Raw genomic sequence first — 26,500 nt, forward strand, 5'->3', positions numbered from 1 at the left:
ATCCGTAAGCGTATTCTATGTGAAATTCTATGTAAGATATGAAACCTAACACTGTTCTACACACAAAAGGAAGTCAGCAAGCAGCAGGTGACATAGGGCCTTCCCTGGTGCTTAGCGGTCAAGAATCCACCTGCCAATGCACCAGACCCGAGGTTGACCCCTATGTCAGTAAGATCCCCTGGAGAAGGAAATGGCAACTCACTATTCTTGCCTGGGAAATCCCATGGACAGAGGAGCCTGAGAGGATACAGTCCATGGGGTCGCAAATAGTCAGACACAACTTAGCAACTAAACAACAATAACATACAATATTAAGCATAAAATGAAACACTGGCTTAGCTGTTCCACAAAAAAAAGAAATAGAACAGCATTTTAAACAGTTTTCAAATATTAATTTCAGAAATATATCTACATAAAACATAAGTCTAAAAAAAAAAAACAGTAGAAATATATTTAAAGGAGCATAAAAAGCACTCCTTCAGTTAAAAAAAAAAAAGAGGACTGTCTCAGTAGAAACACAAAAACGTAAAGACAAACTCCGGTAGTTCTCTATTTAACTGAGCAAGTATCACAAAACTATGCTGACAGAACAGACAATAAAAGAAACACTGCATCAGCAGGCTCATCCATAATTTTTTTTTTTTTTTACTACAGAGTATTTCAAACATATACAAAGGTAGACAGACCAGTATAATGAACCCCACATACCCCTCACTGAGTTGCAACAATTATCAATTTATCTCAAGGAATTTAAGAAATCAAATGAATTTCCAATGCAACACAATTTCCATGACACTGATGACAGAAAAAGGCACAAAACACCCATGATTTTATGCTTATTTTCCCGTTCCTGATTGACCTTTGTCTACTTAAAGCCACAAAATTATGAGGTTCCTTTCCTATCATTTATACTCCACCATAATCCTACTCTGATGCTTACTTTAGATTGATGCAAAACGAAAAGCTGTAACTGGAATTTTAGAAATGCCAGAAATCAATCAGATGGGAGAAGACTTCTATTTCTCCATTCAACATATATGTTTAAGACACTCACTACACATACAAGTTTATATTATGTCAATAATAACTAATAAGTAGGATTTTTAATAGTTTTAAAGAAAATTTCTTTATTAACTGAAAACAGTAAATCTAAAACAAGTGGAGTGCCAACATATGGATTTCTAATCAGATGAACACACTAAGGGAGAACACACCCAAATCAAGACACAGTATTTTGGACACCCCAGAAGGTTCCACTGTGCTCCCACAAAGGTAGCCATTATTCTGATATCTATCACAAAAGAGTCATTTACCTGTTTTTGAACTTCATATAAATGGAATCATAAAAGTTCTCTCAAAGCGTTGGCTTCTTTTGCTCCATGTTACATCTGGGAGACTCACCTTGTTGCATGTAGCAGCAGTTCATTCTTTCTCGTGGCTATATAGTATTCCATTACATAACTATGCCTCAAGGTATTTATCCATCCTGCTCCTGATAGACGGACTATTTCCAGTTTGGGGGCCATTATGAATAGAGAATTAAACAGTTTTGTATATGCCTTTGTAGTGGACAAATGTACCCATTTATGCTGGGCATATTACGAAGCAGTAAACACAGGTTCAATCCCTGGGTTAGGAAGATCACCTGGAGGAGGAAACAGCAACCCAGTCCAGTATTCTTGCCTGGAAAATTCCATGGAGAGAGGAGCCTGGCAGGCGACAGTCCATGGGTCGCAATGAGTTGGGCACGACTGAGCAACTGAGCACACTAGACACAGGCTGATCCTGCTCAAACGCTATTAGGATTTCCAGACTACCAAATGTCGCACTATGAGACACTACCGAATCACTTTTCTTGTAAGAAGCCTTTAGATAACAAAGTCAGGTAGACCGAAATGGTCTTCCACTCATCATGCAATTAAAGTAGTTGTCAGAAATGATTCAAAAGCAATCAGCTGATTACAGAGCTACAAACTTTCATCTCATCCACATCTGACAGAACTCTTCAGCATTCAGATCCAATCCTTTGATCTGCTAAGGACAATTAAATCGACAATTATGGATAAGTGGTTAGTTATGGATTTCTGAAAAACTAGATATCTATGTAGAAACGTGTCTATAGAATCAAAAGCTTGGAAATGACAGAGATCTTGAAAGAAAACATCTACTAGTATAATCCTAGTACTAAGTCCCTATCTTCCACAAAAGGCAGCATAGTGAAAAAGCCATGGACTTCTGAAGTCACACATTAAAGGCCAGAATTATGAGCAAATTATCCTAATCTGAGTCTCAACTGTCTCAATTATAAAATGGGAAGTAGAGTTGACCCTCGAACAACATGGGCTTGAATGGTACAGGTCCACTCAAAACACCTATTTCCTTCACCAAATACAACAGTACTACATGATGGGCAGTTGCCTGAATGTGAGATGCAGAACCGCAGATACAGAAGAACCATGTATAAGGAGGGCCGACTATAAGTTATTCTCAGATTTTCAGTTTTGCAGACAGTTGGAGGCCCTGGCCCCCAATTGTTCAAGAGTCAACTGCATACCAATTAAATGATCTCATAGAACCATTGTGAAGATTAAATGAGATAATCTATATAATTTTTACCATATACCAAATTTTATTTCAAATGTCTCTCTCTCTTTTTTTTTTTGGTGTAGTTTGCAGGATTTTTGTTCCCTGACCAGGGATCAAACCCATGCCCCCTGCAGTGGAAGAGCAGAGTCTTAACCACTGGGTCACTAGGGAAGTCCTACAAACACCTCCTTTTCACAGAAGGAATACTGGCCAAATAGGGGATTCAAGTCATGGCCCTAGAAAATTATACCATGAGGGTCACCTTCCGTCTCACCTGAACAAAACTACAAAAATGCCTAAATTACCTCTACAACATCTTGGAAATGAAGTCTCAATCTTCAAAGTGGAATACACACATCTTTAGGAGTACACAAAGACATGCAAGCAAGGGAATCAACTTCCACCCTACTCTATCATAAAGCTGATCTGCCCAGGTATCAAATAAAGACTTTCAACCATAAAATGTATTACTTTAAAACTGGAGTCAGAAAACTACACCCATGTACCAAATCTGGCCCACTACTACCAAAGCAGTACTGGAACAGAACCTCGTACAGCTCTCTGCTTACAGTCTGGGGCTGTTTCTGCACGTCAATGAGAGACCTGAGTAGTACTAACGGGGACCGCACGGCCCACAAAGCCTACCAGCAAGCCCTTTACAGAAAAAGTATGCTGACTCCTGTTTTAGGATACAATTCTGTGGGGTGCATACAAGTTCAAGAAGAAAAATAAGAAATGGACAAATTCCAAGAAGGATAAAATTACCAAAACTGACTCAAAAAATTTAAAAAAATCCAGACAGACCTACACCAAGTAAAGAAATTGAATAAGTAGTTTTAAAACCTTCCCACAAAGAAAAGCCCAGGCCCAGAGGACTTTGCTGGTAAACTCTATCAAACGTAAAGAAAGAAATAATTACCAATTCTACATAAATTCTTTCAGAAAACAGCAGAATAACATTTTCCGACTCATATTATGAGGGTAATTTTACTCTTGATACTGAGTCCAGTCCAAAGACATCACAAGAAAAGGAAACCTCAGACGAATATTCCTCACAAAAATTTTTAATATCAGCAAATTGAATTCAGTAATATACAGAAAGTAGAATACACCAAGATTCAACAGAATCCATTCTAGGAACACAAGACTGGCTTAACATCTGAAAATCAGGTAACGTAATACACCATTTATACACAGCCATATCTTCGAGGGCTTTTATATATATAAAAGGTTATCTATATACTTTTAAAGCGTCAAATTACTATTAGATTTAGAAAACTTTGTATTTATTTTTCAAAAGTCAATATTTACAACCTAACAGAAATTACATACTAAACCATTTTCAATTAAATGTTTAAATTACTTAAATTTAAGATGACCCTTCCATTTCATTAAACTACACTGGGCAAATATTGAGATTAACCAGATGATACTCTCTTCACTTCATTAGGCAACAAATTTGATAAGAACACTCTTCAGATAAGGCTTCAAATACATACTGCATATAAAAAAGTGACAGAGCCTCAATATCGATCACCAAATTCCCAGCTGTAATTGTATCCATAAACAAATTCCTACACACAGATGCCCAAAGTCATGACGTCACCTAATTTAACCACAATAGGGCAAATCTCCCACCCCATCTCACCCACCAGGTCACCAGAAAAGACTCAAATGCCTTGCCAAAATTCGGACACATTATCATTACAGATATTGTACTCCTTTCGGATACTAATATGGACGTCGTGTCCTGTTGTAGTTGATAACAGATAAATGCCGTATCTTCCATCTTGCATTACTTACGAATCTTGGACTCTCAAGAATCTTAAACATTTTCTAGTCCAACGTTTTTCAAACTACAGGTCTTTAGCAGTCAGACCCATTACAGGTCAGAATCAGTTTAGTGAGTTACAATCAACTTTTTTTTTTCTTTCAATGAAATAGAAAATGTCAGAGGGTACCACATACACAGAAGGCAAAATTTTATTTCCTGTGTACACACTCTACGCATGCAGGGGTCACAAAGAGTCAGCATGCAAAATACATTAACTGTGGGTCATAGGTCAAAAAAGTTAGAGACACTCTATTAGTCCCACAGTCCTCAAGAAGGCTTCAACAAAAGATTCTTAGTACTCAAAGAGTTATGTTTTTTGTAACCATTTCCAATTCATACAGAGAAACCAAAAAATAGGAATTCTGTGCTCAGTACACTTAATCTTCCATTCATAAATAAAAGACTAGAATCTATCTGAGGTTTCCAGTTGAAACAGTGACCTGCTCAGAGGCAGTCACTTAAGTTTTGATGGGATTACGACCTTTATTTGACAGCGCAAACTGAAATCAGTTCAGTCTGTGGCTAGGAAAGAGAACAAAAACCAATCTGGGTCTCGAGATCCACATCTGTAACGGCAGGAGAGGGCTGTTTGGACTCCTTCTACCTCTGAAATTGGGAGGTTTGTTGACAACCAACTGGCCAAGCAGGTGAGGACTATGCCTCCCCCACACCAAAACACTTGAACCATTCAACAAGTCAATTACTGATCAATTCAACCAATATCACACAAAGAGTACTGATAATAAGAAACTAAGACTTACACTAACAACAGTAAAGAATCAAGGGGACGTAAGTCTCCAGGAATAGCAGAAGCTGCCCCCTGCCAGTTATCACTAATTTCTCAGCCACCCTCTCCTCTCAGACTCCAGTTCATCTCCGCCCGCCCCCCTCCCCCACCCCCGCTATCTGTCATGGATGTGGTACTCGCGTTCTTCCCTGCCACCGTTCTCCACTGTGCAAAAGGAAACACGCAGGGAGCAATGAGGGGGTGGGCTGCAGGAGCCATTAACGAAGCTAAACTAAGAGCCTAGGCCGCTAATGCCTCACACCTCCCACAATTCCTCGACTGCTGAGAGTCCCGTTCCCTCGACCTCCACCTCAAACCATACCCCGGAGGCAAGTCCTAGTAATGGGTCCCCGCGCACCCGAAGCAGCCCCCATCTCGAACCCACCGCTCTAGAAGTCTGCAAGGCCTGGAAGCACGAAGCCTAAAAGCAAACTCTCCGGCAACCCCGGAAGACCCCTGCCACGAGCGCCCACCAGCCACCCGCCCCCCCGTCGCGCCTACCTCTACGCCACCGAGCCTACGCCTCCTCGGTTCACCACACCAAGCCTGCCCCGAAGCACCGCAAGACCCTGAGACTAAGGGTCTTCTTCACACCCACCCCCACAGCCGCGGCCGCCGCCGGAAGCGCCTTGCGTCTCCACGCCACCGTCGTGAGGTCACTTCCGGCGCGACGCTTCAGAACCCGGGGGCGGGACGCCCGGGAAATTTGAGAATTTGGAAACATTAACTACTGGGACCAGCTTTGTGGCCTTCCAGAACCGCGCCTGCTGGGCCTGGTTCCCTGTGCCCCGGCTACCTATATCGGGTGGAGTCTGGGTTCGAGTTGGAGTCCTGCCTCCGTCCCAGGCTCGGTTGCTGGGGAGTTCTCTTCCCTCTCGTAGTACTGATGGAAAGCTCCGACTTTCCTTCCAGTTCCTCTTATGCTAATCGCCGACCCAGAGCCGAAGACTTTGGCTAGGAGACTGCCTCTGTTCTCATGGCCCCTATTCTCGATCAGTTGCAGCTGTGGGATGCAATTAGTAGGCCCCCGTGACGGATTAAAGGAAAAAAATATTCCCTTCGTGGTCTTCGTGGTTGATCTTCAAAGTTTATCAGCTTCAGCTCGTTTTGGGCTTAGTGTCAGTCAATCTGTGCTTGAATACCTTTCCCCACTCCCATCCCTAGTACTCAGTACATGGGAAAGTGCCACTCTCCTTCCTGTGGCATTTTAGAGTCTCGGTCGCCTTGATTTTGAAAAAAGCAGCCGTTTAGGATCAAGACTGAATGTAATGAGGAAGTTTATAGTTGGCAAGGTCGTCTTGAAGCCTGACACCTGGTTTAGGAACCACTGCTTGAGCAGGCAGCATAGAGGAGGGCAGGGGTTCCAAATTTGGCTGTGCAAAATAAGTCGAAGAACTTTAAATTTTTTTCTGTTTTCAAGAACTGTCCCTTTCCTTCCTCCGACACTGAAGATTTTGTTTTAGTAGGTCTGGAGAGTCCATGGCATCTGTTATTTTAAAGGTTTCTTCCAGTCAATTCTTAGCAAACCAAAGTTTGGGAACCCCTGGTGTATCAGACTCAGAGTTGAGTCTTTGCTCTACCTTTTCTTTTTAATTATTATTATCATTTTACAAAGGAGCTGTACCTCTCTGGAAATAATAGCTAACAGTTACTGTGAAATTAATGAGATTTGCTGACCATGATTGATATTCCACATACACACACCCAAAAGTTTGTTAATTTTCTTGTGCCTCCCTTTGGTTATGGTTCTATGCACGTGTGCTACGTCGCTTCAGTATAATCCACTCCAAATTATTTTTTAAACGCACAGGAGAATCAAACTTTCGTCTTGTTTTCTGTAGCAAACACTGCTGTAACCCCAGAGGTCAGTTGGATATTATGCCTACTCTTGCATCCCCATCACCTTGCACTGCTGCTGCTAAGTCGCTTCAGTCGTGTCCGACTCTGTGGGACCCCATAGACGGCAGCCCACCAAGCTCTGCTGTCCCTGGGATTCTCCAGGCAAGAGCACTGGAGTGGGTTGCCATTTCCTTCTCCAATGCATGAAAGTGAAAAGTGAAAGTGAAGTCGCTCAGTCGTGTCCGACTCTTAGCGACCCCATGGACTGCAGCCTACCAGGCTCCTCCGTCCATGGGATTTTCCAGGCAGGAGTACTGGAGTGGGTTGCCATTGCCTTCTCCAATCACCTTGCACAGTGCCTGCCAAATAGTAGGTGCTGAAATAAGTGTGTATTGAATGAATGAAAGGATTGTCCAGAGATCCTCTGTATAGACTTTCCCTGGAGTTCAAACTGGGAGTCTCTAGTCAGATCTGAGTTTATCAGCCACTAAACTTTGGAAAAGATCAACAACTGCCTTAATTCTACTAAATGAATTGCTCTGCTTAGAGAATTCTGCTGTATTGTTTTGGAACTTTGACCTCATGGAAAGATCAATCACCCAGACTTTTAAGTTTCTTAAAGCTTTTAAGAATTATTGAGTTTCTCCTTTGATCTACAGAGAATGGCAAATACATTCAGAATTGGAATGGAGAATCATTGTTTCACACAGTTTTACACAAATGGTATCTTTTCTCAGCAGAATTGGGGATGTTCATTAATTGCACAAAAAATTCAGATTAAAGATCAGCATCTTATAGAGTTAGGGAAGCCAGGGAGTCATGCTATAAAGTCCTTCCAAACTCCTTGTCCTTGCTACAACCACCATATATACAGACTGACTCAGTGTGTTAAAACTGAACGCTAATTGGGACAAGAAATACACATGATGTGCCTGAAACATACTGTTGTACAAGATAGCAAAGAAGCTATCAAAGACTACTACATTTTTGTTAAAATAACTCAATGCCAACTTGAAGAGGCTCCCATTGGTCAAAAGTAGGACAATTTGGACATCAATAATAACAATAGAAATTCATCAAATATATTAAGATCCATGTGTCACTAATGATAATTTTTGAAAACTTAATTTGAAACATATTTAACTGTACACCTGGTGCTCTCACTCCTATTCAAAAGAAATGAAAAATCTATATTAAAAAAAAAATAGTACACGAATGTGCTTAGCAGCCTGAGAGTGGCAGTAGGCATTACCATCCCAGGACAACATTTTGGCATCCAGAAAAAGTTACATAGAGTTTGGAAGAGGAGGAATCCAGGCTGATTACAACAGAGGCACTTTTTATGGTTATACCCATTTGAGGATTATCATCTGCAAAAACAATGCTAGAAATTGATTTCAGAACTCCTCTATCTTATAGCAATTGATAGCATATAAAATTGCTTATTAATAGCATAGAGAAACAGTATTTTTTTTTTAAGTACAAAGACTTTCCTGGTGGTCCAGTGGTTAAGAATCAGCCTGCCAATTCAGGAGATAAGGGCTTAAATGACTCCAGGTCTGGGAAGATTCTACACGCTGTGGGACGACTAAGCCCATGCACCACAACTACTGAGCCCACATTGTAGAGCCTCATGCTCCACAGCAAGAGAAGCCCACGCAAGAGAAGCCCACGCACTGCCGCTAAAGAGTAGCCCCTACTTGCCACAACAGAGAAAGCCCACACACAGCCATGAGGACCCAGCACAACCAAAAGTAAAATTAAAATAAATTTAAAAATATAAATAAAATTTTCATTCCATAGTTCTTTGATTGGTTCAGTAAACATTTGTAGAGGAGCTGCCTACTAAGTGTCCTGCACTGTGCTAGGTACTGGGATAGGAATAAAGCACTGCTTTCAAGGTGCTTACATTCTAGAAGGAAAAACAAAGAATTACAGATGAGCATGATACAAAAGCACAGAGCACCAAGAAAGCACATAAAACAAGGAAGTGGGAGAAGCAGACACAGACAGGGGAGCACAGGGTTTCCTAGATGTGACATCTAAGCTGATGTACAAAGGATGAACAGGGATTAATTAGGTGAAACTTGGAGAAAGATCATTTCAGTAAAGGGAGAGTTACATAGAAGGCCAAGGAAATGTGCGTTAGCACAGCCCACCAGGGAAACACAAGGAGTTCAGCTTGGAAGGAGCATAAATGTAAAGGGAGGAAATGATGATAGATCCAGAAAGTTAGACAGGAGCCAGATCCAAGAGAGCCTTCCATGCCATCAGGAGCTTGGATTTATGCCAAGGGCAATGGGAAACAAATGCAGAATTTTAAGCAAAGAAATACCCTGGTAGGACTTATGTTATGGAGAATGGACTTAAGAGAAACAAAACTGGTGGGAGTGATATCAGATGAGAAATGGCAATAATTCACACTAAGGCATTAGCAAGTCAGGCTGATAAGGAGAAGACAGTTTATAAAGATGTTTAGGAGAAATAGAATCAATGCCTAGGTTTATGGCTAAGACAGAAGATTGTTTGATGGTGCTGTTTGCTCAGATACTGAACAGAAGAGGATGACAATCTTATAGATAAGCAGTAAAATGATAAATTCTGTTCTGCTTATGTTGCGTTTAAGATACTGTGGGAGCAGCTGAAATCCTTAGATTTGGGACACTGGTGGCCTTGCCCTTGACTCACTCTGGAGGTAGCTTCCACTCTGATTTTCCTTGAGCCAAGACTTTTCTGTGGTGTTCAAGTGACAGACTGCTCAGAGCTCACACCCCTCCTTCCAGACCTGCTTCATTTTGCCTTCGCAAAATTCCCTAACTGTCTCCCAAATGGCTCCAAGCCCACTTTCAGCCTGTAGACAAGCCTCTTCCCCAGGCCTGTCCTCCTGATGGTGAACCTCACCATCATACAATGTCCCCAAGCCCAAGGAGTAGCCAGAAATGGGACTACTTGGGAGAAGTGAGGCTGAAGACTGGAAATTCAGGCTGAGATGAACACACCTGTGAACCTGAGAAACCCTCACCATAGAAGGGAGCAGGAAGGAAAGAGGAGGGGGATAGGGACCTCCATGTGTCCTCTGGCCCTGGCCATGCGCATGCCAGGAGTAGGTCATTTTACAGTCTGGAACGTGTGGCCATCTGGTGGGAAACTGGATATATAGATCTGGAGCTCAGGAGAGAGATACGAGGTTTAGAATTCATCAATAATCAGGCAGTAATTGAATTTCCAATAACGGAGTATCCAAGGGTAACACATAGCATAAAGAGGGTCAGAGGCCAAAGACAGCACTTCGAAGCACACCAACATTTACAGGATACACACAGGAAATAAGTGTTTTGGGGATAATGTTTTGTAGGTAAAACCAGTGAACAGCACCCACTTGCCTTTCCTGACTATAGGAAAGAGAGATTGTTTTAACAAGACTCGCTTCTGCCTTAATGTGCTTCTGGCCACCCTAACAGTCTCTATCAAGGATATCAACCATCAGAGAATTAAACAAAGTCTTAGGTCAGTAACAGCACAATACTCATCTATAGTTCTTGACTTGACAGTACCTGTCATGGAGTTCTAGAATGGTAGAGATGAAAGGAAACCTTTGAAATTATCTACTTCATCCCCCATTGTATGGGTAAGGGCTTAGCAAATTAATGGTGGATTCAACATTGGAACTCGGGTCTCCATGACTTATATGTAGGCAGAACATGTCCCAGTCTGCCTAAAACAGTCCCAGTTCACCCCTGTTACTCATAATAATTATTATCACCTACCTTTATCCTTAAATATGTTCTGGTTAGACAAAAAATTCCATAGTCACCTTATTTATATAGCATAAATTTTAGGGCCAAGCAAGCATTGCTATTTATTTATATGCTTATTTATCTTTTATGTGATCTCAAAGGTTTAAGTGTCTTAAACTCTTACACATCATTTTATAAGTGAGGTAACTAACATGTGAAAACAGGTTCCAGACCATAAAATGCCAAACAAAGATCAAGATTAAAAATAAAAACCTTAGATTAGGCAAGAGTTTCTTAAATATGACAACAAAAGCCCAACAACAAAAGTCAGTCAGTTCAGTCACTCAGTCACATCCAACTCTTTGCAGCACACCAGGCTTCCCTGTCTATCACCAACTCCTGGAGCTTGCTCAAACTCATGTCCATCAAGTCAGTGATGCCATCCAACCATTTCATTCTCTGTTGTCCCCTTTTCCCCCCGCCTTCAATCTTTCCCAGCATCAATGCCTTTTCCAATGAGTCAGTGCTTTGCATCAGGTGGCCAAAATATTGGAGCTTCAACTTCAGCATCAGTCCTTCCAATGAATATTCAAGGTTGATTTCCTTTTGGATTGACTGGTTTGATTTCCTTGCAGTCCAAGGGACTCTCAAGAGTCTTCTCCAACACCACAGTTGAAAAGCATCAGTTCTTCAGTGCTCAGCTTTCTTTATGGTCCAGCAACAAAAGTAAAAATAGATAAGTTGCACTTCATCAGAACAAAGGGAAATTGGGGCTTTGACGGACATATCAAGAAAGTTAAAAGATGTCCCATAGAATAGAAGGAAATATTTGCAAATTATATATCTGATAGGGCTATAGTGTCCAGAATAAATAACTCTCACACCTTAACAACAATAAAATGAACAACTCAATTTAAAAATGGGCAAAGTACTTAATAGACAACATCAAGTCTATCATGGAAGTTAATGGGAAAATGGATTTATCTCATAGGACTTTGTCTCACTCTCAAACTTGTAAATTCCTCATTTCATTAAACAAGAACTCCTCAAAGAAATGAATCCAGATTTGACAAGGGATAGTTTTGCATTTTGGCTGAAATCATCTAAGAATTGCCTTCCCCTTCTATCTCATTCTGATGAAATAAACTCAGGAATCACTGCAGATGAGGTTGGACTTGGAGGATCATCCCAAGGAGTCTGTAGTCAACCCCTACCACTAGAAACCTCTCTCCCTCAATGAAATGTCCTCTCTCCTCCTACACCTCTCCCACCACACCCTGTAATCCTTACCATGTCCTTGGTTTTCTCTTTTAAACTTCTTTCCCAGTGTCTAAATTAGAAAGAATTATCCTAATTTTTTTAATGAGTCAGGGATAGATATTGAGCAAAGAACAGAGGGCATCTAGAGCTGTGGTGGATAATAGGGGAAGGTGTGTTGCCCATCTGAAAAGACGTTCAAGAAGAGAACAGGCAGCAACTGTCGCTGGCCAGGCCCCAGCTTCACCTGAGGCCCCTCCTAGCTCCAGCCGTCAGCCTCTGTGTCCTCCCCTTTCTTCCATTTCTGGGATCCTCAGAGAGAAACCAGCTCAGCAACAATTGGCCTTTTCAGATGCTGCCACTGAGTTGCCACTTCTTCCTCCAGTCCTGGGGCTTTCAATAGCTTCAGGAACATCAGCTTCACAACTCTCAGGTTCCCAGGCAAGACTAAGGGTTGTGTGCAGACACACTCGTGATTTTCCTCATCTGGTCCTGCGAGCCAACTATTAAAATGTTCAGGAGAGGCAATTTCACTGTGCAGACACATAGGTGGACCCAAAAGAAGTAGGGGAGGAGGTTGGATGGGAAAGCCTCCCAGCTCACCAGGTCTAACAGTCCACAGTCAGGGCTTCCTTCCAGGTTTGTTGAGCTCCTGGGGACTTAGAAGCTAGGTGTCCTCCCCAAGCATATTTCAAGAATCAGACTACTGTGCAGAATGTTTACGAGTTCAGGACACTTGTGCGTGTCCCCCATATCTCAAATAAGTGAGCACTGCAAGCTGTCTATCTTCTTGCTCTCCTCCTCACTACCACTCACCTCACAGCCATATCCTTACACATATGATGCTCCCCTTGCAAGGGAAGTGTTACGAAAAGAGGGAAGTAGATGAATAATTTCACATACAGGGTAAAAACATTTGCAAAAAGTGATAAACCCAAGAATGCTCTGTTTCACAAGTTTGCAATTTCTTTTTTAAAATGTATTCATTTATTTACTTGTCTGTGCCAAGTCTCAGTTGCAGCATGTGGAATCTTCAATCTTTGTTGCAGTATGTAGGATCTTTTTAAGTTGTGGCATCGGAACTTCAGTTCCCATGCAACTTCAGTGGCAGCATGTGGGGTCTAGTTCCCTGACCAGGGATCAAGTCCAGGCCCTCTGCATTGGGAGCATGGAGTCTTAGCCACTGGACCACCAGCGAAGTCCTTCTTTCTTTCTTTTCTTTTTCTAAAGTAGATTGAGAGTATTCTGTGAAGGAACCACCAAGAGATGCTCAGGAAAAGTCCCAATAGGGAAATATATCTTTACTCATCACCCAATCCTTTGGAAAGATCAGATAGAGGTGTGAACAAGAGAAAAGTTAGCCCAGAGAGGAAAACAAGATGCTCCAAATCACCCATAAAGTTATCAGAGAGGGTCTGACTAATGAACAAGTATTTATGGTATGCTAACCATGTGCTCAGCCCCAAAGCTAGAAACTGGGATGGAGGCAACAAAGAAATAGGCCTGCCCTAAGGAAGCTTATTGGAGAAGGCACTGGCGACCCACTCCACTCTATTATATTCTATTATATTCCTCAAGTCTTCTGTCTGCTTAGCCCATGATCCTGGTATATTCCTTGCCAAAACATAGACCCCTATACTCTCAAGCTTAAAGAGAAATCTGATAGAGGTTAATACTGTCTGTGCCATTCTAAAGCTTAGTGGACATTATGGAGGCAGCTGTCTTAGGTCGGTCAACTCCAGGGCCCCCCTGGGAAGAGAAGCATCCACTCCCCAGTGCCTCCTCCTTCTACTCTCCTCCAGCTTTCCACCACAACTTTCTGTCTTGTGTCTCCAACACTACAACTATTCCTACCCCTCCTTACATACAATACCACTAACCTTTATGTTTACTTTGCTAACTTATCAGATCATATCCTCCAACAACATGACTTTCATATCTACCACTTTGAACTCGGCATATTTCTAATATACTCCACAATACCACCAAGATATTGCTACAAACTCCAAAAAGTTCAGATCTGTGTTTGGCTAATGCTATATAAATGGGAAACTTAGTTATGGCCAGCCCACAAGGATTCCTCTACCTGTGTTCCTCCTTTCTTATCCCCATAATAAAAGGCTTTCTATGCTGCTTAGCAACTCATGCCCTGCTCTCTAAGGTTTCTATTATCATTACTACAATGTTGCCTTAAAATGATGACAAAAAGCCACAGAATCAATTGTTCTGCATTTTCTTAAATTCCGTATCTTTCTATTTGGCATCCATTGGTTAATTACATTAACTGTGTTTTCTTCAGAGAAGGCGATGGCACCCTACTCCAGTACTCCTGCCTGGAAAATCCCATGGATGGAGGAGCCTGGTAGGCTGCAATCCATGGGGTCGCTAGGAGTCGAACACGACCGAGCAACTTCACTTTCACTTTTCACTTTCATGCATTGGAGAAGGAAATGGCAACCCACTCCAGTGTTCTTGCCTGGAGAATCCCAGGGACAGGGGAGCCTGGTGGGCTGCCGTCTGTGGGGTCGCACAGAGTCAGACACAACTGAAGTGACTTAGCAACAGCAGCAGTGTCGCCTCACCAGCTTTACCATAATATATCCAGTATACACATTCTTAGAATAGGTAAGAAGTATCTCATTTTGTAGTTAAGAAAATGTAACATGAGGGAACTTAAGTCACTTACTGAGGATCATACAGTAAGTGAAGGAGCTGAGGTTTGAACTCAATTCTCATGACCTGATCTTGGAAAAACCTTAAATTGTAGTTTAGAGGTATTTTCCAAACCCTCCTTATAGTATCATTTGACATTTTTACCTCAGAGTCTTAAAAGCTACTGTACAACCACTATTTTGAAAACTGATTCATCAAATGACATTGCAGAGATAGCAAAAAGATCAGTTATGGGATCATCTCCATATAAATACACCTGATGACACCTGGACAGACAGAAGGAATATACAGAGCTGTGAAGATCTGGGGGCCTAAAGCAGAATATTGTGGTCTTTTCTTCTGTTAGATTAAAAAGGTTCAAAAGGGAGACTTTAAGGCAATTCCCTGATGGTCCAGTGATTAGGATTCTGCACTTCCACTGCCAGGGGTCAGGGTTTGATCCCTGATTGAGGAACTAAGATCCCACAAGCCACATATGGCAAAAAAAAGAGGGGGGGGGTGGTTAAAATGGACAGACATGGTGCTTCTTATCAGTCTCAAGGGTATGATATTAGAAATCATGTTCCTTGAAATTATATCAACATCAAGTACAGTGCTAAGGAATATTGTTCTTTTAAATAATAAGACCCTGAGAAATTTTGCTGTTGGAAGAGATGGTTGGATGGCATCACTGACTCAAACTTTAGTTTGAGCAAACTCTGAGAGATGGTGAAGGACAGGGAAGCCTGGCATGCTGCAGTCCATGGGGTCACAAAGAGTCAGACACAACTGAGCGACTGAACAAAAGCAAAATCCTATCAGGGAAAGAGAAAAATAATGTTGGAGGAATTACAGTTTCCAATTTCAGTACTTCCTATAAAACCACAATGATCAAAACCGTGTGTGCTGCCATAAAGACAGACATATAGGTCAATGGACTACACGTGAGGGTCCAGAAATTAGTCCATACATCTCTTGTCAATGGATTTTCAACAAGGAAAGGGGAATGACTACTTAACACACCAATGTATCTATGTGATACATTATCTAAAGCAATGTAATGCTTAAATAATAAAGCAATGTAATTTGTTGGAACTATTACAACCAACTAGTCTTATTTCCTCAATATAATCAACCTGTATTATATACTTTCTTACATTAAAGTTATTAATTGTGCACCAATCTGATCCAGAAATTAATTTCCATGAATGAGCCTAATCATAATGGCAGCTGGTAGCAAGTTTAGTAGAATACACTAATAGAAGAGACCTCATCAGTATATTTGGATAGACAAATGAGAAATCCAGCAGTAAGTTACATTTCCTGAACTAGCTGCTGAATCTAAAAAAAAATGAGCTATCTCTATATAAAAAGTCAAGTTTTCTGACCATTAAAATGAAAAATAGTGAGAAAAATTAAAAATAGTTAAAAGAATTAAAAAGCTTCCCTGGTAGCTCAGTCGGTAAAAAATCTGCCTGCAATGCAGGAGACCTGGATTCGATTGTTGGGTCAGGAAGCTTCCCTGGAGAAGGAAATGGCAATCCACTCTAGTATTCATGCCTGGAGAATCCAGTGGACAGAGGAGCCTGGCAGGCTACAGTCCATGGGGTCTCAAGAGTCGAACATGACTAGTGACTAAACCACCACCAAAAGATAGTGGTGGCTACCAAAATCAGTAGCCCTTTTCATAGGCATGCTCTTGATTGAAAGGTCTTACAGTTGAGGTGTCCACTTCCATGAAGTTCCTGCCTCTGGACTACAATGGTCCTGCATATCCTGACTTGGTCACTTGATATATTCTGACAAGTGTTTGTGATGAAACTTTTTGATGTTCCTTCAAGAAGACTGAGTTTTGATCTATAACTTGGAGCTGGGACCTTTAGGTAAGTGCAAGGAAACAAAACAGAAACTACTTGAGCATGATAAGACTGAATGGCTCTAGTTCATTTATTTTAATACTCAACTATACTAGGATGAGGAAAGCAGAATCTCTGTTGAGAATAATACACATAAATCTATAACGCTTTCATCAGCCGTTTATGCCATTAAGTATTTTCATGATTGTCCCCCTTTACCAGTGTTGTGTTATTATTGTCACATGTTTTCATGTTACTAATCGTCAGGGAACGTTCAACTGTAAGGAATCCAATATGTTGTACTTTCTTTCTTTGTGTGTCATTTCTCCAGGATTCTCTGTTCCTTATCAGTGCCTATTCCGGGAACGAGTAGAGCTGCATGCAGTTCTCAGGACTGAGATCATGGGAAAGGGTACCTGCTTGGATTCCTTTCAGTAACTCCCTTCAATGACTCTTTTCAACATCAGCGACCTTGTATGTATTAGACTATTTTGTTTCAATTGATGGGATTTCATCCTTTGTAATGGCTGAGTAATCATTTTACTAAAGATATATAAGCCTGCATTTCTGCTAATAAAATACCGCTGTTCCACTAGAGACTTGGGTCCCCGTGTCGTTCTTTCTTTCTCTTTCTCTCTCTTTCCCTCTGGCTAATTTTCTAGAGCGTAGAAACCTGCCAAGCTCACTTTCCTGCCTGGGTTTTCAAGACCTCTTTGAAAGGACGCCCTGTGCCTCCGTGAGCAGTACAAGCCCTGTCCTAGGGCTTTATTGGTTCTCTGCATAACCCAAGGAATACTAGTCTCTTTCTTTTGCTTTCTTATCATTGACTCCGGACCACCAGGTTCCGGTCCATTAGAGGACCGCAACAAGTGGTGCCCCAACAGGAAGGAACCTGGTATACATGACATTTTGGACGGAGTGACTCGGGACCTGTTGAGGTTGGGACCTATTGAGGTCAGTAAGTACTAAGACAACGGTCAAACGGCTGGAAAGCCCCATCATTTTTCTACTTTACTTCATCATTTATTTAAAGTTCAAAGACTTTCAGTTTCATGCAAACAAATAGCGGCTTATCTCCAAATGGTGGAAAACTATCTTGACTGTAATAATTGTAGTCATCTTATTCTTGCTGTTTGCTTTTTATGTCTGTAACTATTAATGATTAACTATTATATTATTAAATGTTATTTAATAAATTATTATTAAAATAAATATATTATTTATTATAAAATAAATAAATTATTTATTTATTTTAATAAATATATTATTTATATATTTAATAATATATAACTATAAATATATAATTATTATATAATTATAATAAATATATAATAAATACATATGTTGTTTATTATAAAATAAATAATTATTAAAATAAATATATTATTAAATATATTATTAAATATTAACTATTATATCTAAATGGCTTAGACATTTAAGTTACAAATGATTATTCATGCTCCTGCAGTTTCCACTGCCTCCTCTAGCTATTACTCAGGGCCCCTAGATCAGAGACCCTCTATATAAAGATAAGGGGAATATATTGCCTCAACAGTTTAAGGCCTATGCCCCTTCCCAGCAGGAAGAGGTTATAAAATGATTTCTCCACACCTTTCCCTGACAACCATATTCTCCTAAAAACAGGAGAAAATGAAAGAGTCAAAGCTTAAGCAGACAGGAGTCCAGGGCCCTATAAAAAAGAAGCAAACACTCTTACTCATGCTTTCCTTAAGCCCTGTGCAACAATGTATCTTACGAAAAACTGACCTTTCTTTAGGTCCAGAACTAATGATTACACAACACAAAGTCTTACTCATAAAAATGCTTTTCTTAGGCTCTATGTTAATGATTATAATTGTAACAAATCTTGCCTAAAAACTTGTATCTCAAGACTTGTACCCCTGATTGCATAGCAACAATATATCTTGCCCAGAGATTATCTAGAACCTGTTCTCCCTGGCTAATCTTGTGCCAAAGTTATCTCTGGATGTATGTCTTTAGAAAGGGCCTAATAGAACTCTTACAGCATTGAGGTATTCTTTTTACCTATTCTCAACAACTAATTAAAAAATATATAAGGTCTCACTTAAACTAATGCGACAAGTACTCTTTCTACCCACTTTTTGATATCTATGACAGAAGCTTTCTCTGTTCTTTGAGACAGTAGAAGCTCAAATACAATGCCCTCCTTTATTGCATGAACAATTAAAAGAAGTTACCCGTGAAGCCTGAGATCAAATTACTCCTCAAGCAGAACCTAAGGTAGTTACACTAAGATATTACAAGGACCTAATGAAACCTATTGGAGAAGGAAATGGAAACCCACTCCAGGGTTCTTGCCTGGAGAATCCCAGGGACGGGGGAGCCTGGTGGGCTGCTGTCTATGGGGTCGCACAGAGTCGGACACGACTGAAGCAACTTAGCAGCAATGAAACCTATGCTGATTTTCTAGCTAGACTAAAAACTGCTATTTCCCATAGTGTGATTGAAAAAAAAAAAAACCAATATACAACTAGAAAAACTGCTTGCATATGAAAATACAAATAAAAAATGTCAAAAAGCTATAGCTCCAATTTGTGAGACTGGGACTATTATTGATTATTTGAAGGCTTGTCACAATCTAGGATCAAAAACTCAAGAAATGCAAATGCTAGCTGAAACAATGGCTGCTTACTTTAAAAGGGGAAATAAAAGATGTTTTACATGTGGAGGTAAGAACCATTTAAAAAAACACTGCCCTAAGAAGGCTAATAAAAAACCTTCAAAAATCTGCCCTCGCTGCAGCAGGAAAATGCATTGGGCCAAAGATTGTAAATCTAAATTTGATATTAAAGAAAAACCTATTCCGAGAAATTCCAAACAGGGGACTCCCCCAGGCTCCCTTCAACAAAAACCTGGGACAAATTCCATCTTCTCCCTCAAACCCTCAACATCCGGCAGTGCTGCGGTCGATATACCAGCCCTAAATGATTTTCTCCTTTACCCGTGAACAGTCCCTCCTAAAATACCTACCGGACTTTTTGGTCCCCTGCCCCTACAAACCTTTGGTCTTTTACTTGGCTAATCTAGTTTGACTTCTAAAGGAATTACTGTTCACCCTGGAGTAATTGATTCAGATTATAAAGGAGAAATTCAAACTATGATGTCATCTCAGATTCTATGACAATTCAAAAAGGGGGACTTAGGGTAACTTCTTTCAATTCAAAAAAATTGCTCAATTACTTCTTTTACCTTACATTTCTATTAACTCCTCTGATGCTGTACAGTTAGACAAGGCTGTGGTCCTTGTGTGATTAGATGTGAAGAAAGCTGAGCGCCGAAGAATTGATGCTTTTGAACTGTGGTCTTGGAGAAGACTCCTGAGAGTCCGTTGGACTGCAAGGAGATCCAACCAGTCCATTCTAAAGGAGATCAGCCCTGGGTGTTCTTTGGAAGGAATGATGCTAAAGCTGAAACTCCAGTACTTTGGCCACCTCATGCAAAGAGTTGACTCATTGGAAAAGCTTCTGATGCTGGAAGGGATTGGGGGCAGGAGGAAAGGGGGACGACAGAGGATGAGATGGCTGGATGGCATCACTGACTCGATGGACGTGAGTTTGAGTGAACTCCAGGAGTTGGTGATGGACAGGGTGGCCTGGCGTGCTGCGATTCATGGGGTTGCAAAGAGTTGGACACGACTGAGCGACTGAACTGAACTGAACTGAGTGCTGTACAGACAGGTGGATTCGAAAGTACAGATCAAAAATAATCGTTATGGACATCATTGGTATCTAAATATGCCTGACCAAATATAAACATCAAAATTAATGGTAAAAGATTTTCTGGCCTCCTCAACACTGGATCTGATATTACTATTATATCCAAACATTTATGGCCCAAATCCTGGCCTATGCAAAAAATCACTTGCCAAATTGCCGAAATTTCTCAAACCAAAGTACAAGAGGTTTATCAGAGTACTCGAATTTATCCATGTGAGGGGCCAGAAGGCCAACCTGCAACATTAAGACCTTATGTGATAGATACACCCCTTAATCTAATAAAAAAAGATTTACTTATGCAATGACAAACTCGTATATACATTCCACATTTTTCTTACGGGCCACTGCTCATTTAACAAACAAAACAACTATTAAAATAACAAAAAAATGACAAGCCTATTTAGACAGAGCAATGGCCCCTTACAAAAGAGAAATTACACGCTGCTAAAAAAATTGTGATTTCCTGACTTTCTTGTTATTCATTATATAGATGATATATTGTTTTCACCTCCATCCGTTTTAAAAACTCAACACATGTTTGATATAGCTCAACAATGCTTAAACAACTTTGGGTTAATCATTGCCCCTGAAAAAATTCAACCTCTATGCCTTACCAGTACTTAGGATTTGTTGTTAATAGACAACATATTACTCCCCAACTAACACAGATTCGTACTGATAAATTATCCACCTTAAATGATTTTCAAAAACTTTTAGGCAATATAAATTGGATTAGGCCCTCTTTGGACATTGCTAATTATCAACTAACTAATCTATTTAATACTTTAAGAGGAGATCCTAATCTAAATAGCCCTCGATCACTTTCTCAAGAAGCATGAGAAAAACTCTATTTAGTGCAAAATAAACTACAAAAACATTTTCTTACCCACATTAGACTAGATTTACCTTTAAAATCATTTGTACTCCCCTCTCTTCATTCTCCCATGAGACTTCTTGGAACAACAAAACAACAAAAACACCCAATAAAATGGATCTATACCCATTTTAGAAAAATAAAGTCACTTAACACCCTACATTGATTTAATTGCTCTAATCATTATCAATGAAAAAAATAAGACTAAAACTCCAGTTGGTTCTGATCCCCATAAAATTGTAATACTTATTAATAAATCTCAATTCAAAAATACATTACAAACTTCTACCGATTTCCAAATAGCTTTTCTAAAATATTTTGGGAAAATTTCATTTCATTATCCCTCTAACAAGCTATAAAATTTCTTCAAAAATTCTAAATTTATTATTTCCCACATCATCAGCCCACAGCCTATACCTCAAGCTAAAGTTCTCTATATAGATGAGACTAAAAATGCCAAAGCCTCATTCTGGTCTCTCAAAAAATATAAAGTCTTTTATACTAAATTCCATTCTGCTCAACAAAACAAATTATATGCCCTTATTCAAGTTATTTGCCTACATCCCTACCCCATTGATATAGTCTCTGATTCTTTATATTCAGTTTTTGTATTAATAGAACTGCCATACAACCCAGCAATCCCACTGCTGGGGATACACACCAAGGAAACCAGAACTGAAAGAGACACATGTACCCCAGTGTTCATCGAAGCACTGTTTATAATAGCCAGGACATGGAAGCAACCTAGATGTCCATCAGCAGACGAATGTATAAGAAAGCTCTGGTACATATACACAATGGAGTATTCAGTTCAGTTCAGTTCAGTCGCTCAGTCGTGTCCAACTCTCTGGGACCCCATGAATCGCAGCACGCCAGGCTTCCCTGTCCATCACCAACTCCCGGAGTTCACTCAAACTCATGTCCATCGAGTCGGTGATGCCATCCAGCCGTCTCATCCTCTGTCGTCCCCTTCTCCTGCCCCCAGTCCCTCCCAGCATCAGAAGCTTTTCCAATGAGTCAACTTTTTGCATGAGGTGGCCAAAGTACTGAAGTTTCAGCTTTAGCATCATTCCTTTTAAAGAACACCCAGGGCTGATCTCTTTCAGAATGGACTGGTTGGATCTCCTTGCAATCCAAGGGACTCTCAAGAGTTTTCTCCAAGACCACAGTTCAAAAGCATCAATTCTTCAGTGTTCAGCCTTCTTCACAGTCCAACTCTCACATCCATACATGACTAAAGGGAAAACCATAGACTTGACTAGATGGACCTTTGTTGGCAAAGTAATGTCTCTGCTTTTCAATATACTCTCTAGATTGGTCATAACTTTCCTTCCAAGGAGTAAGCGTCTTTTAATTTCATGGCTGCAATCACCATCTGCAGGGTTTTGGAGCCCCAAAAAATAAAGTCTGACACTGTTTCCACTGTTTCCCATGAAGTGATGGGACCAGATGCCATGATCTTCGTTTTCTGAATGTTGAGCTTTAAGCCAACTTTTTCACTCTCCTCTTTCACTTTCATCAAGAGGCTTTTAAGTTCCTCTTCACTTTTTGTCATAAGGGCGGTGTCATCTGCATACCTGAGGTTACTGATATTTCTCCCGGCAATCTTGATTCCAGCTTGTGCTTCTTCCAGCCCAGCATTTCTCATGATGTACTCTGCATAGAAGTTAAATAAGCAGGGTGACAATATACAGCCTTGACATACTCCTTTTCCTATTTGGAACCAGTCTGTTGTTCCATGTCCAGTTCTAACTGTTGCTTCCTGACCTGCATATAGGTTTCTCACGAGACAGGTCAGGTGATCTGGTACTCCCATCTCTTGAAGAATTTTCCACAGTTTATTGTGATCCACACAGTCAAAGGCTTTGGCACAGTCAATAAAGCAGAAAGAGATGTTTTTCTGGAACTTGCTTGCTTTTTTGATGATCCAGCAGATGTTGGCAATTTGATCTCTGGTTCCTCTGCCTTTTCTAAAACCAGCTTGAATATCTGGAAGTTCATGGTTCACGTATTGCTGAAGCCTGGCTTGAAGAATTTTGAGCATTACTTTACTAGCGTGTGAGATGAATGCAATTGTGCAGTAGTTTGGGCATTCTTTGGCATTGCCTTTCTTTGGGATTGGAATGAAAACTGACCTTTTCCAGTCCTGTGGCCACTGCTGAGTTTTCCAAATTTGCTGGCATATTGAGTGCAGCACTTTCACAGCATCATCTTTTAGGATTTGAAATACCTCAACTGGAATTCCATCACCCCCACCAGCTTTACTCAACCATTAATACATTTGAATCAGTGCTGATGAGGTGGATGAAACTGGAGCCTATTATATAGAGTGAAGTAAGCCAGAAAGAAAAACACCAATACAGTATACTAATGCATATATATGGAATTTAGAAAGATGATAACGATAACCCTGTATGCGAGACAGCAAAAGAGACACAGATGTATAGAACAGTCTTTTGGACTCAGTGGGAGAGGGCAAGGTTGGGATGATTTGGGAGAATGGCATTGAAACATGTATAATATCATATGTGAAATGAATCGCCAGTCCAGGTTCAAGGCCTGATACAGGATGCTCGGGGCTGGTGCACTGGGATGACCCAGAGGGATGGTATGGGTGGGGGGGGGGGAGGGGGGTTCAGGATGGGGAACACATGTTCACCTGTGGTGGATTCATTTTGATGTATGGCAAAACCAATACAATATTGTAAAGTAAAAATAAAATAAAAGTAAAACAGAATTACCTTTAAAAAAATAAATAAAAATAAAAATTATAAAAACCTCCACCATAAACTCCAATCAACCTATTATTCAACAACTTTTTTTTCGAACTACAATCCATTATTAAAACCCACACTTCTCCCATTTATATTACACATATTCGAACACATTCCTGTCTTCCCAGTCCTGTGACTCATGGTAATGAACAGGCTGATAAACTTGTTTCCTTTGCTACTCTGAAAAACAACATGCTCTGGTGCACAACAATGCTGGCTTCTACACCAGCTATGAAAAATCCCATACCGCCAGGCTAAAAAATTTATTAATAATTGCTCTACTTGTAGACCCCTACATCTTCGACCCATTGCACAAGATATTAATCCTCGGAGATTACAACCTAATGAACTGTGACAGATGGATGTAACTCATTGCCCTAAACTTTTTCCTTCTTCTTTCCTACACGTCTGTATTGACACAAATTCTTCTTTTTCTGGGCCACACCTCTTTGCGGTGAAGCTACACAACACATTATAACTCACCTATTAGCTTGTTTTGCTACAATGGAAACCCCTAGTTCTATAAAAACAATGGCCTGCCTATATTTCAAGTTAATTCAAACAATTTTTACAAACATTTTCTATTAAACATATTACAGGTATTCCTTATAATCCACAGACACAAGACATAGTCAAACGAACACATCACACATTAAAACTACAAATAAAAAAATTAAAAAAGAGAAAATACACGGGAACACTACTATCTTCCTTATCTAAAACAGACTTTACTAGATTCCAACATAAGCTGTTCTTTGAACCTATAACTATTTGTTAATACAGCTTTATTTGTTTTAAATTTTTTAAACTTACCACAGGGAGATATCGTGACAAGAGTAGAAAAACATTTTGAGGAACCGAAGGACACTTCTCTTCCTCTGCCCATTTGGTACTAAGACGGGTTAACTAATCAATGGAAATCTGGGAAACTAATCTTACAGGGAAAGGGGTATGCTTATATTTCTCCAGATGGATCCAAAGAAGTCAGTTGGCTCCTTCTTCAGAAGATCTGCCCCCAGGAAACCACTGTCGTTCAAGATAGAGAGGAAAAGACCAAATCCACGGAAAGAAAAAATTCCAGTACAAGCCATGGCAGCTTTAGAGATTTCCAAAAAACGTCGTACTCGACGTCGTCTACCTCATGATCTCCCTACTTGGGGACAGATGAAAACCCTTACTAATCAAGCTGAAAATCTGATTTCTCAACAGGGAATACCTCGGAGTCCTGAAAATATTTTTGTTGCTATGCTTGCTTTGCTTGCTTTCGCTTCCCCCCTTGAGCTGAACTAACTAATCATACTTTCTGGGGTTACATACCCAACCCCCCTTTATTACATGTTGTAGAATGGACAGAAAAGGGACTGATCGTATCAACCAATGATTCCATACATATGTCTTCTCCCTGGAGCCTGAAAGGGCCTTCACACCCTGAGGAGGAGGGAAGACTAATTAATATTTCTTTAGGTTATGAAGTCCTTCCTTTATGCATGGGCCCACCGGAATTATGCATTAACATTAGCCAACTAACTTGGGCTTTCGTCCTGCCTCCAAAAAAGGACTTTCGGACATTGCTTGGATTATTTATTGCCCTTTCTTTTTATGAGAACCATGTCAACACTACTGAAACTCTAGGGAAAGGACAAAAAAACATTATTCAAAGGGTTTACTTATAAGAACTTTAAGTATATTCCTGTTCACTGGGACAGGTGTCAAGACAAATCAGGAAAATTAATGTTTGTGGCTAAGCACACCATTGTCGATTGGGGACCCCACGGTGTGTGGTTATCTAACTGTTAAGATGATATTAACGGTACTGTGTGTGACTATGCCGCTCAAGTAGCATAGAAAGTTACTAATACTATGATGGAACATTACCATGACAAAAGACTTCTTGGCTGGCTTGACGGTGAAATGGCACCCCCTCATTCTTGAATCATCATCAATAAACAGATTGGGCCTGAACAATGGGACATCTGGAAACTTGCTGCAAGCACTGAAGAACTTGGGACTTGGACCAGACATTTCACAGGACCAGTCTTAGTCATAGTAATTATTTCTTTCGCTATAATCAATCATATTTCATACAAGCTTGTGTTCCCCTTCCTTTTGTTATAGCTATAGGAAACTTACAATTCAATAAGATTTTACGTTCTGTAACTTGTATAAATTGCAAACTCCTCTATTTCCTTAAGAAATGAATCCCTTTTTATTCTTTGATCTCGAAGTAATTTGTGGTTACCAGTAAATCTCCCACGGCCCTGGGAAGAAGGCCCCATAGCCAGGCTTGCTTCCCCATTACTTACTAAATTACTCCAACTGTCTAAAAGATTCATTGGATGGCTGATTCTTGGCATTTGGGGATTAATAGCTATTTGCACCACTGCTGCTGTCACTGGCATTGCTTTACAAACTTCAATTCAAACACATAATTTTACCCCAAATTGGACCAAAGATGCTTATACTATGTGGGCCACTCAGGCTCAGATAGAGGAGGAAATTCAAGATGAAATACAAGAAGTAAAAACAGCCATCAAATGGGTTGGAGA

At 40.3% G+C, this 26,500-nt stretch overlaps 1 protein-coding gene across 5 annotated transcripts in view; it reads right to left on the bottom strand.

The window, feature by feature from the left end:
* The window catches only part of EDC3 (enhancer of mRNA decapping 3), a 56,815-nt gene extending 50,789 nt beyond the window's left edge, over positions 1-6,026 (bottom strand). For 3 of the 5 annotated variants that reach the window (XM_086363791.1, XM_086363793.1, XM_086363792.1), the window contains exon 1: positions 5,709-5,848. The gene's annotated coding sequence lies outside the window, so the exon portion shown is untranslated. Of the gene's footprint in view, positions 1-5,708; positions 5,849-6,003 lie in introns of those variants that run through there. The other 2 variants (XM_086363795.1, XM_086363794.1) reach the window with 2 other exon arrangements.
* Positions 6,027-26,500: the final 20,474 nt, after the last annotated feature.

This window comes from Bos grunniens, chromosome 21 (assembly GCF_055505025.1).
Source record: "Bos grunniens cultivar Pamir isolate PY7600 chromosome 21, Bosgru_T2T1.0, whole genome shotgun sequence".
NCBI lineage: Eukaryota > Metazoa > Chordata > Mammalia > Artiodactyla > Bovidae > Bos > Bos grunniens.